The sequence below is a fragment of the Octopus sinensis genome, linkage group LG1 (assembly GCF_006345805.1).
Source record: "Octopus sinensis linkage group LG1, ASM634580v1, whole genome shotgun sequence".
Lineage (NCBI taxonomy): Eukaryota > Metazoa > Mollusca > Cephalopoda > Octopoda > Octopodidae > Octopus > Octopus sinensis.
In genome coordinates, this window is record NC_042997.1 from 187,559,456 (window position 1) to 187,572,545 (window position 13,090).

Below are 13,090 nucleotides of genomic sequence, written 5' to 3' on the forward strand. Positions count from 1 at the left end.
TGAAAAAGCCATTAAGATATTAGTTTTCATTTATAAAATAATAAATTTGAGAATTTTCCTTTAGGAATTAATTTAAACAAATAAACTAAACTTAGATAAATTAGACTTGTATTAGATAACTCTGTGGAATCTGGATTAATATTTACCTTATTTTGTTGAAATACTATTTTTTAGTATTTTTAAGAAGCTAATTACTTAAGTTAAAAGCTTATTGCTATTCTAATTTAATAGTTATCATAGCATCAAATCTACTTAGAACCCTACTGTATGATTTCCAGCAAGGATTTGAATATTCTGTTTATTACTACTCAACACTTCATGAATTGGTTCTCATTTTGCCTCAATTTATAGGCTTAGATCAAGGATTTAGGATTTTCAGACACACACACACACACACACACACACCCTTAAACATGTGCGTGCAAACACAGACACACAGAGTTTGAAATCAGCTTTTGCAAATAGATAATATTTATAAATTGAAGAGACTTTTCTGATAAAATACCTTTCCTTTCAATTGGATTTACTAAACTACATGCTAATCCTATTGGAATGAATATATAAAAGAAACAATTTCCTAATCTCCAAACCTTATTTTCTCTGTGTAAAGATTAGTGAAAACAAATAAAATAAAATGAAAGTAGAAAATGATTCATTGTGAAATTGGTGATATTTCATTTGCTTATTGACTTTTATTGGTCAGAAGATGATCAATCAATTATATATATATATATGTGTGTGTGTGTGTGTGTGTGAATAATCATTTTATGTCCAGTTTTCTATGCCAGCTGGAGTTTAATAGGCTGTCTTAGTTCAAGTTATCTTGCACATATAACAGTCAACTGGTCAGCTTTGGTATTGTGTCTTATGGTGTGACCTGGGTGTTTCACAGTACCACTGGCACTTGAGAAGTTGTCCTATGTCAAGAGGATTATAGAGTCTCCTCTACCCTATATCAGTGCTTATGCAAAGTTGCTGCCCTCCTTGACAGGTAGCCACATCTTGCTCATGCATCCCATTTTGGTACGTCCTCTACACCTGAAGGCCCTTCCTGTCATTAACCTCTTAATACAGACTATGCCGGGTGAAATGCATAGCCGTCTTTCGCCTGCCGTTACGTTCTGAGTTCAAATTCCGCCAAGGTCGACTTTGCCTTTCACCTTTCGGGGTCAATAAATTAAGTACCAGTTATGCACTGGGGTCGATGTAATTGACTTGATCCGTTTGTCTGTCCTTGTTTGTCCCCTCTGTGTTTAGCCCCCTCATGGGTAGTAAAGAAATATATTTGGTGCAGTTTGTGGTGCCACTAGCTCTTGAGAGCTTATTCTATGTGAGGACTAAAATGTTCTCCCTTTTCTTTATCAGAAGTTATCTAGATTTAGAGTACTAGTGGTACTGTGAAACACTCAGTTCACACCATAAGACACAATACCAAAGCTGACTGGTTGACTGTTGTATGTGCAAGATGACTTGAATCAAGACAGCCTATTGAACTCCTGCTGGCATGCTATCTTAGAGGGGTGACCATCCAAAGATTGGGAACACGAGACTTAGAGTAATGGCAATGAAGTTTTTTGGGGTTATAATAAATGAAGTAAAATTCTTATGCCTTGAGTACTCTTTTTACTCCTTTTTTGTACAGTTCTGTGTTCTGTAACACAGTAAACATAGATAGATTTAATTGTAAGGATAATTTAAAAGAATATCTTAGCATTAATATCATAGGTTTATGACTGTGATGTCTTTATTTTTGTTTGGTGAATTTCACTTTATGTTAAAGAGTTTACCTGACAAGAAAATCCAGGCAATTCTGGGTTCTAAATTTTAAGCTATCATTGCTATTGAACTTAAAACAATACATTCAGCATACTACTATGCAGCAACAGTATTCATGGACAAAATTTTGCTGATTTATCTTTTTTTTATTCTGAATATTCACCTGCTTTTCTGAATAAATTCTTAATATTCAAAAGCAGGTGATTGTCCACTACTCTATCCTCTTATTTCACTCATGCTTTCATTGGTGTATCTAAATATCAAGTAGCCGTGTATTAGTTCTAAACAGTTTGCAGTTAATATTTTAGTGAAGAAATTTATCTCAAAGATATTGTATTTTTGCAGATAATATTTTGATATTTTAATGACAGAGCTTTCAAAATATGTTTTTATCTACTGAGTGTAGTGTTCCAAAATTGAATTAATTTTATCATTGTTGTATGGATTCAAATGACTTGAAGTTCCTCAATCATTTGCTGACATTTAATGAACTACTCAAGTCTGTAATTAAATTGTTATTTAAGTGAAATATTAAGAATTCAGACTTAATTTGAAAGCATTTGCTTTAATTTGAGCGACTCTCAATAGTTTAAACAGAAAACTCAGCTGCTTCTATTTTGTTTTCCTACCCCTTCCAACTTTATTGCATTGCACCAAATGTTGTCATGTTGCAGTTGAAATGAAGTGCTGACTCATTCAAATGCATTTCCTTGGATTATGTAAGAGTAAAATATCAGAGTTTCAAATGGTGGTTAATGTTTGTATGCTTTTATTATTGCTGTTTGAAACATTACCCTCATCAGTGTCTGTAATATCACACAGCATGTCTCAGATTTAACATGCTGTGACTGAACCAATGAACACTTCATTGTTTTCATGGTGTTACATTGATGGAAGAAAACATTTTAAAGGCCAGGAAATGCAAACATAAATAATACAGTTAGTTACAACTCATTGGGGATGTAAAATGTAATGTGCAATTTTGTTGACCTTTTTCAAAACATACTGCATGAACGACCTGATAAATTGGTTGCTATGAGAAACAAATTAATGATTTTAAAAATAAAATATAATGGAATTGAAATTTATTATTTTTATAAGCTTTCTGTGTCTGTTCAGTAGTAAAGTACTCAAAAAATGTACTTCATAATTGAACAAAGACTAATTACATTTTAAGTTCTCTTTGTCAAGAATAACAGCATGTCTTTGAGACATGCTTAATGACTGTTTAAAAAATAGTCTTTCATATAATTATTTTAGTCGCCAAGCATATATTTTATTACTTTAAATTTGAGAAATTAATATATATCAAATAGTAATGTTAATAATAAATATTAACTAGTTACAATATCAAAGTAAAGCTATAAAATATGCATTTTCTAACACATACGCTCTCTTTCGCTCACTCATGTTTTAAGGCCATGTGTGTGTACATATATATATATATATATATATATATATATATATATAAAATAAACAAATGGAAAATGGAATGAACAACATTATTTAAAATTATTACTACAATTGTTTCGACACAGTTTAACATTCATATTACATTGGTGAGATGTTATGTAACCATTATCATCCTTCCAAAGTGTAAAATGCAATCCTCTAGTGATTGTTTAAATGAGACTTTCGTTAGATCTTGCTGACATTTCACTTAGTGTGAGAACGCATACCCAAAGCTGTGTGTTATTTTCAGCAGTTTACAGACAAAACCAAACTCATAGATATACTGACAGACAAAATACAATTATAATCAAAATGCAAAATAAAGAAATAGGCAAAAAACGGTGGGGTAAGGCTGGCTATAAATTACAATTCTACCTTCATGGTCAGATTATAAGAAAGAAAATGCAAAACAGAATCAAGAATGAATTTCAGCTCTGAAAAACTAAAATGATGAAGACTGACCGTTCCTGTGCTTATCAACTGTTTCTTTGTTTAAACAAAAACCTGAGGAGGTGAATTTTACACCTTGAATGGATGATAATGGTTACACATCTTACCAATCTATTACAAGTGTAAAAATGTGTAGTAACAATTGTATTGATTTTGAATGTAGAATATTGTTCATTCCATTTTCTGTCATTTATCTATTTATATAAACTTTATGGTATTACTGATGTATATCCAGTATCAAGAGTATTTCCACTGTATGATGATGTCAGATAGCCAATAACTGTGGACAAGCTTTACATAACATACTACAAGATTTTTACCCAAATTGTATTTAGCTTATATGCATATATGTATAGATACATTTACAAAAAAAACAAAACTCATCCATAGATATGTACATGAAAGTGTGTGTATGTATGTATGTGTGTGTGTATGTACATATGTATATATATATATTCATATAAATATTAAAAAAATAAATAAATGCACTCTTTTAAACCCTAGCCAGGCTCATGGGCCCGGTTTCCCGGTTTCTATGGCATATGTGTTCCCCAGCTGGACAGGACGCCAGTCCATCGCAGCGTTACTCATTTTTGCCAGCTGAGTGGACTGGAGCAACGTGAAATGAAGTGTTTTGCTTAAAAACACAACACATCGCCTGGTCCAGGAATTGAAACCACAATCTTACGATCATGATGCTGACACCCTAACCACTAAGTCACGCACTTCCACTCATATAAATATAAACAAAAATAATTGAAAAAATTATGGTAGACTAAGGAAAACAAAAATAAATTTGACCAAATATATTACAACTGTATAATTCTGTTAGTTATTGTTACGTTCTAGAGAAATGATGATTGCACAGAGTTTCCTTACCTTTAGGTAAAAGCCACATTTTCTCCCTTTCAGATAAAAACATTTTATTTACTATAATTCACTTATCATTTTTTTTTTTTTTTTCATCATCATTATCCTTATTTTAACATTTTCTGTATGGCAATTACAAATCGAAAAATCATAAAGATGAATATTTTAAAGTCATATAATGTGTAAAAGTAGAATTTAATCAATAAATATCAATTCTACATCACTAACATCTATAAATAGTAATAGTCATCTTTAGTGGGACTTTCTAAAGAATTTAAAAGAATTTTCCAAAAAGAACCTCACATTCATCTTTCCCCTTCTGTTTCATTTTTTTTTTCTCTCATACATGTTGTCAATTGCATAGATCATCTGTTGCCTGTCAATCTGTCACTGTCTACATATCTGCCTGTTGTTGTTGTTCATTCATAGATGTATGTATGTGTGTGTGTGTGTGTGTGTGTATGGTCTACAAATACATATATATATACATGTGTATGTGTGTATATATATATTATATATATATGTGTGTGTGTGTGTGTGAGTGTGTACATATACATATATGTGTGTGTATGTGTATATATTTTTATATATATGTGTATATATATATATATATATTTGTGTATATATATATGTGCATATATATATATATATGTGTATATATATATATATATATATATATTATATATATATGTATGTGTGTATATATATGTATTTATATATATGTATGTGTGTATATATATGTATTTATATATATGTATGTGTGTATATATATATATGTATTTATATATATGTATGTGTGTATATATATGTATTTATATATATGTATGTGTGTATATATATGTATTTATATATATGTATATGCATGTATATATATGTATGGATTTATGTATATCTCTATGCATGTATGTATGTATATATATGTATGGGCATATATATATGTCTGTGTGTATATGTATATATGCATGTGTATACATATATATATGTAATGTGTATATATACATATATATATATACATGTGTATATATGTATGTGTATATGTATATATACATGTGTACATGAATATATATGTATACTTCTGTGTGTGTGTATATATATATATATGCATATATATATATATATATATTTATTTATACATGTATTTATATGTATACATGTATAAATGTATACATGTATTTATATTTATACATGTATTTATATGTATAAATGTATACATGTATTTATATGTATACATGTATTTGTATGTATACATGTATGTATATGTATACATGCATTTATATACATGTATATATATATATATATATATATATACATTTATGTATGTGTATATATATATAAATGTATATATATATATGTGTATATATATATATATAAATGTATATATATATATGTATGTATGTATATATATATATATATATATATATACATTTATGTATGTGTGTGTGTGTATATAATATATATATACATTTATGTATGTGGTATATATATATATATATATATATATATATACATATATATATATATATATATATACACACACACATAACATTTTGGGTGTGTAGTCTGTTTGCTCATTTTTGTGTTAGACTCATCTTAGCATTCCATTCATTATTGTATATGTCTGCTTGTTCCTCAGTATTATATGTCTGTAACACTGTGTTAGAAGAAATGTTTGTTGTCAAATTCAATTTCATTTGTTATCAGTTTGCTCATCCATGCATTATTTTGTTCCTTTCCACCCCTCAGCTAAGATATCTAGTTATGAGTATTTTGCCATTTCTCCTCTTTCTATTGTCACATTCTGATGTTATTTTGTTGACATGTTGTTATCATATAGATTACCCAGTGTAAATTGTGAATTTTAAAATATACATTTTAAAATGTATTTTATAATTTATACATCGAGTTTTCATATATTTTCTCTCTTCAACATTAGTTTCTCATTTTTCTTCATATTTCTTTAAAAGGGCAATTTTTTCCCCCATTAGCTTTGTTGTATCTACATCATGCTTGTTTTAAACTATTCATATTCTACCTCTAAATCTTTGAGAATTAGAAGTTCTAGAATATATGTAGCATTATCTAAGTAAGTTTTCATTAAGTTAAAGATATGGTTTGGTAATTCTGAAATTCTGAAATAATCTTCTTGAGTTAAAGGTGACAGAATTTAATTTATGTCTGAATTTCTGAGATAAAGATTTATCCTTATTGTATACTGATGTATTTAGGCTGTTATCTCCATACTGGTTGTTTAGTTATAATGGCTGAAATGATGCTGCATTGACCACAATGACGACACTAGTCTGAATATGTCAGTGTATAAGATGATAGATTTAAGTGGGTTTTTTTTATATTTGATTTATTATTTTCTTATATACACACACACACTTTACTTCAAGGACACAATGGAGACACGTGTCCACACATATGGAGATGCACATCCATACATACAAACATGGTACATAGTTGCAAAACACACACATACTTGCATACACAAGGAGACAGAAGTGCATACATATACAAACGCATGCTCACACATACATAAAACAATACACAAACACAGACATGCAAGCATATGAATAAGCAGAATACATATATACAGATGCACACACATACATAATATATACATATGCATACACACACACATATATACATACACATACTTGCATACATACATACATACATGCATGCATAGGCACACACACACGTGCACAAACAAAGGTTGCAAGATGCAACAAAAATTTTAGGAAAATATAAATAAGGAATAAGTGGAAATTTTACCGGTGAGTGTGTTAAATTATAAGGCACAAAATGAAAATGATTCTCCCCAGACACAACAGAATATGCTTCAACACACGAACTCACATACAGAATCTTGCAAACCAAATCCAAAACAAAATATCATCTTAAAACTAATGTTTTGTTGAGCTAATTGTTAGAACATTCAGTATTCAGCTTTAAACTATATCTGATTTCGCTAATTAGCTTAAATTGAATAAAACGTACTAAAATTCACTATCAATAACAAATATTGTGTTGATCTGTTTTCTTTTTAACAGTTGGTTTAATCTGATATAATTGTTATCATCTGGTCCCTTCATTTCTATAGTAATTATTAAAATCGTTATAACATTGTATTAAGGTTTTAGAAGATATTCTATTCATGTTCTGTTTATTTTGGAACATGTTCTTTGATTTTATTCGTACAGAACTTTCATGCTTAGAGAAAACTTTAAGGTTATTAAGTCTTTCGCACTTATTAGCTATTGGTTGACAGTGAAACCATGTGATACCTGCTTAACTTTGAATAGCATAGAAATGGTTCTATTGAAAAAGAAAAAGATGATGCTGAGCAATTGAAAATGGGTGCTCAAGATTTGTTATAGAAGTAAAGTAGAGGTTGTATGGTGAAATGTTAAAATTGCAGTTCATCCTTTGAACTATTATATTTATAAGGTGTCAGTAAATAAATATTAACACAAAATAATGCTAATTACTAACATCTAGAATCACTGCAGCAATCTATATTAATCTGGTTGAAATTTAAGTTCAAATCCAGATGAATATATGCATAATGTCAGTAGCAATGATATCTATCTAAAATCATCATTTTACAAGTTTTCCTATGATTACCTTTGCGCGCGCACACACACACACACACACACACACACACACACACACACACAGTGTACAAAAACAAACAAGAACAAAAAGAAAAACAAACATGCCAAAAACTAAAAACCCAGAATAACAACACATACATTCAACTTGGTATACTAAAGAAACAAGCATTTCAACAAAAATACCCTTGGTCCCAGGGGTAGGCCCAATGCGATCACAGAAGTGAATGGATGCCAAGATTAGATGCCTTTTCCTTCCATGCTATTCATAGTGCCCATGATGGTGGGTTCCTCTCCCCACCACCGCCACCAAATCCTTGGCACTATGGAGAGGCTTGCTGGTCCTCACTCTCCCAACAACACCCCAAATGCAGCAGTCCAAGGGGTTCAAATCAAGAGAATTAGAGAGTCACAAGCACACAGTGTTTTTGTAGGGGAGGGGTGAATTTTACTGGACATGAGCTATTCTCTTCTTTTTGCTTATACCTTTTTATTTATACCTTGAAGTCTTTGTGCATATCACATATCAAGTAGTGGACTCCACCACTTGGAAATTTTGGTGGTGGCTTCCATCAATACATTGAGGGTGTCATTGTTGATATCTTGGATCTGCTGGATAAACTCTGCTGTTCTCATGATATAACGATCACTGTGAATCTTTCTTTCTCTTAATCACAAATAACATGTCACTGCCAGTGGACCCCTGCTCTTGTCCTGAACATGCATAACCCAGCCATGTTCATGAAGCTGACCATCACCAAGTCACTGTGGCTGGCAGCATGCCTTTCCATTTCCTGTGTCATATTGGAATCTGCCATGTTGATACTGGCAACAATGAGAAATTAAAACTAGATACGTTGCAGATAAGATTGTTAGTCATTTTCCATTTATGGCCTGCTAAAGTTTGTTCACAATTACCCAATGCACCTTGTATGTGTGTGTGTATTTAAAAGCACATACACTTGCACAGTATATCTTACATAAGTTATAATATCATGCTTGCAAGAAGCAGAAATTCTAATCTCCATCTCTTCATGAAAACTGCAATGAAAATTGACAGTTATAGACTAAATGTAGTCTGTTAAGTATATAAAGATTATCATCATTGCATAGAATAGATTTAGGTAAACTGTTGTATTGAAATAGTTTCTGAATTTGAAATATCTTATACTTGGTTACAGTCTAGTTTCCATTTTAGCAAAATTGATTTTTGATATTTTTATGATTCACTTGGAAGTAGCAGCGAAAAACTTGTCTTTTAGATATTGATTTGCACCAACATTTATTCAAATGGCTAAGAACAAAATGTTTTGGGACCAACATAAAGATTAGTATTTGGTTTAAACAGCTTCAGATTTCAAATCTTTATCTTACCTAGACATATTCCTAATGTTAAACATCAGTGAAAATGGAATTAATACTTTATGAATAATTGTGCTGATATCATTGAATTATTATTATTATCATTGTTTCATTGAGATATTTTGTCGGTATATTAACAGTTGAAGAGACTAAGATACTTCCAAGAACAGCTTGTATACTATCGACTTTTTACAATACCATCTTCAAATCTTGCAAAATAATTGGTACTTCTATCAAATATATTCTTGAAATCAGTAGGCAAATAAATACTCATCATCTTTCATATGGTTTTCTCATTTTACTCATTATTTCTAAAGATAACCCTCAAATTTTCACCAGTTTATTGAATTGTAAAGTTAACCAAAGCCCAAATTCATATTTATATACCAGATAATGCTTTCTTTAAAATTTATAATTGAATGAAAAAAAGAACATATAATTGGAATAATAATTTATTCACTTCTAACTGAACAGTTGCCAAAAGCAAAACAAAAATCTCTGTAAAATAAAACTATAAAGTTATGGAAATTAAAAGTAATAGATTCCCACCAAGTAAAGAAAACCACTCTTTTGAACATTAACTTTACGTAACAAATACCATAATATATGTATCAATTATCATCTACTCATCTATGTTTCTAACATGTGAGAAGTTTTTTGGTGGTGAGAGATCTTCATATTAGCTTTAAACTTGTTGTATTTTAATTACACTTTAAAATACACCTGAGTTTAAAAGATCTGCCAAATTTCTGCTATAAAATCATCATTTCTTCCAAATATAATACAATGGTATTTTTTCAAACATGGTATGATAACATTAAGAAATTCTACTTCATATTTGTTTCTGATGCTAATTAACCAACATTTCCTTGTTAAATATAGAAAAGCTTATATATTGAATCTTAATTGATCTAAATGGGGCAGGGAAGAAAAGAAAATTTTTGATCTCTGTTATTTGGTTTAAAAAAAAAGTGGGACTTTCAGTAGAAATTACATTGTTTGGTATTTTGTTAAAAGGTTTGTTTTGATCATTTCTATTGAATTGTGATATTGCTGGTTTCAAATAGATCTTGCAATCATCATTCAGTAATAAATGCTGGATAATTTGTTACTTCTAAATGTGTATGAGTGTGTGTATCTGTATCTGTGATGAGACTTTGGTCTCTTCTTTTCTTCAACTTTGATACTGAGTAGATTGTTGATTGCAAGTTGTATTGAAACCAGTTATATCTCAATCCTGGCAAACAGAATACTTTTCTGTTTATTTTATTACAAAAACTTCTCTTTTAAAAAAAATGGCAGATTTTTTATTTTTTGCTTCATTTTGTGAATTTTTTTTTTACATAAAATGTATTAAAAAATATTTTTTAGTATTAAAAAAAAGCTGTAAAATATACATTGTCATTGACTTCATTTGAAACTTCTCATTAGGTAATAATTTTCCTTATTACTCTTATATATATTAAAAAAAAAAGGTAATTTTCTCCAGAATTATCATACAGTTTTTATTAATATTATAATCAATAGAGTAATAATAGGTCAGTATAAACATCTGTCTTTTTCTTCTTTAATTTTCAATCTTCGTAAATAACTTTTATACTTAGAATAAAAAAATCCCTTGTTCTTTTTGCATTCAAAGAATTTATACATTATTATCTTTTTTGCTTAAATCTCCCCAGCCAAATAATTATGAATATTTTCTGAATAAATTATCCTTTTGGCGAACTAACTTTACATTTTCAATTGTCACTCTCTTCAGTTTTTATCCTTTTTCTTCCATTTTTAAATCTTTACCTTAGTGAGGTGTTTTAAAACTCTAATTCTTGCTGACAACTCTCTCTCCTTTTTTCTCTTATTCATCAACAATGGCTTTATTTGCCACACAGCTTCAGTTTGGGATGTCTATATATCTTATTTTTATCTCTTCATTTTTATCTTTATTTCAATCGAAGTTGGTATCTGTTGCTCTATGTTCTTTTGTCTCTTATCCTTAGGCATGCACTTCATTCTCCCTGCGTGATGATGCCTAAGATTTGCTTTATTTTACAAATTTATAGGCATAATATTGTTGTCTTTTTAATCAATCTTATCACTTTAAACTGGAAATTTTTTAATCAAAGATAGAGTATCTATAGTGGTAGACATGGTGTTGATAACGTTAAAACCTATACTTTTAGTGTTAACAAAATACTTTCAACTCTTAGCGTATTTATCTGTGAGAAGGTACAGTGCTAAACCTTTTCTCCAATCGTTATTGTGACAGGAGTAAATCTCAGTTTTCTATAAAGTTCAAATTGAAAATTACTTCTTTCAGTTTGATAGTTATCTCTGAGTTATAAAGTGAGTTTATCTTATTTCAAACTTAATAACTTCATACATTAATATCCAGCAATTACTTTCTTTTTTTTTTAAATTCATGATAAGTTGAAAATATATATATAACAATCTTAAAGCATTTTAACTATTCTTACCAACATATCGAGAACCCTATTATTTTTTTTTTCTCACTTGTTTTCAATTATAGTATTTGATTCACCTATCATCTTTAGACTCCTCTTATCTAAACTCTAATTACAGTACTATCAAACTGATCAGATTGCATATATCCTAAGTTTTGTTTTTATTTATATATACTTCTTTACATCACAGCTTCTCTCCCTTAAAAGCTACTAACAGCTTACATCAAAGTTTGATTGGAAATTTAAACATTTCTCTCCCATCACTTACACACTTTCAACTTTTCTTATTTTCATCTGACGTAAATGTCATTAAAATACAGCCTTCATGATATCAATTATATTTTAGTTTGATTTTTATCTGATAAAACTTGAAGTATTTTTATTTGAAGACAATAATAATAATAATAATAATAATAGGCTTAAAACTTCAAAACTCAGCAAAATGTAGAACTTTAAAAATAAAATTACTATAATTTCTCCAAAGCTAATTGAAGAAACAATAATGATAATGAAAGGCTTGCTTTTGGTAGGGAATTAGCCTCCATTACCCACCATTACTATTTTGTCGTACCAGACCTATAATTCTCTCTAATCAACAATGCCTGAATGACCCACTTCCATCACCTCCCTGCTGTCCACCCTTCCACACTGCTCTCTTGTTGTCTTAATCTGCCAGTACACTAGAGATCTATGGTCAGAATCCATTCCATCTCCTCGTATTCCAATCTTGCTGCCAAAAATGCTGGCCACCTAGCAATATTATTTCTTATTGCCTGCTATGTATTTTTTTTCTATAAAATGAAATTCTTCCACAGCTGTTGGAGATTATTTTTGCTTGTTTTATTCTTTAATTTCTTTTAGTTTAGTTTTGAATTTAACATTTTTTTTATTGTTCTTTACTGCATTTTTCAATTTTTTTCTTGCTTTATTCACTAAAAAATGCGCTTCTACTGACCTCTGTCCTATCAATTTTGCTTCATTTTATACAGATCCTTGCATCATCCATTTTTTTGTTATTAATAAATATTTTGTCTTAATGAAATAGGATTGAATAATATTTAGAACTTGAAAACTGTGTGAAAAATATCCATACTTTTTCTCACC

At 29.6% G+C, this 13,090-nt stretch overlaps 1 protein-coding gene across 2 annotated transcripts in view; it reads left to right on the plus strand.

Moving 5' to 3' along the window:
• LOC115211898 (discoidin domain-containing receptor 2) overlaps positions 1-13,090 on the plus strand; it is a 107,953-nt gene that overhangs the window by 75,493 nt on the left and 19,370 nt on the right. The window lies entirely within an intron of this gene.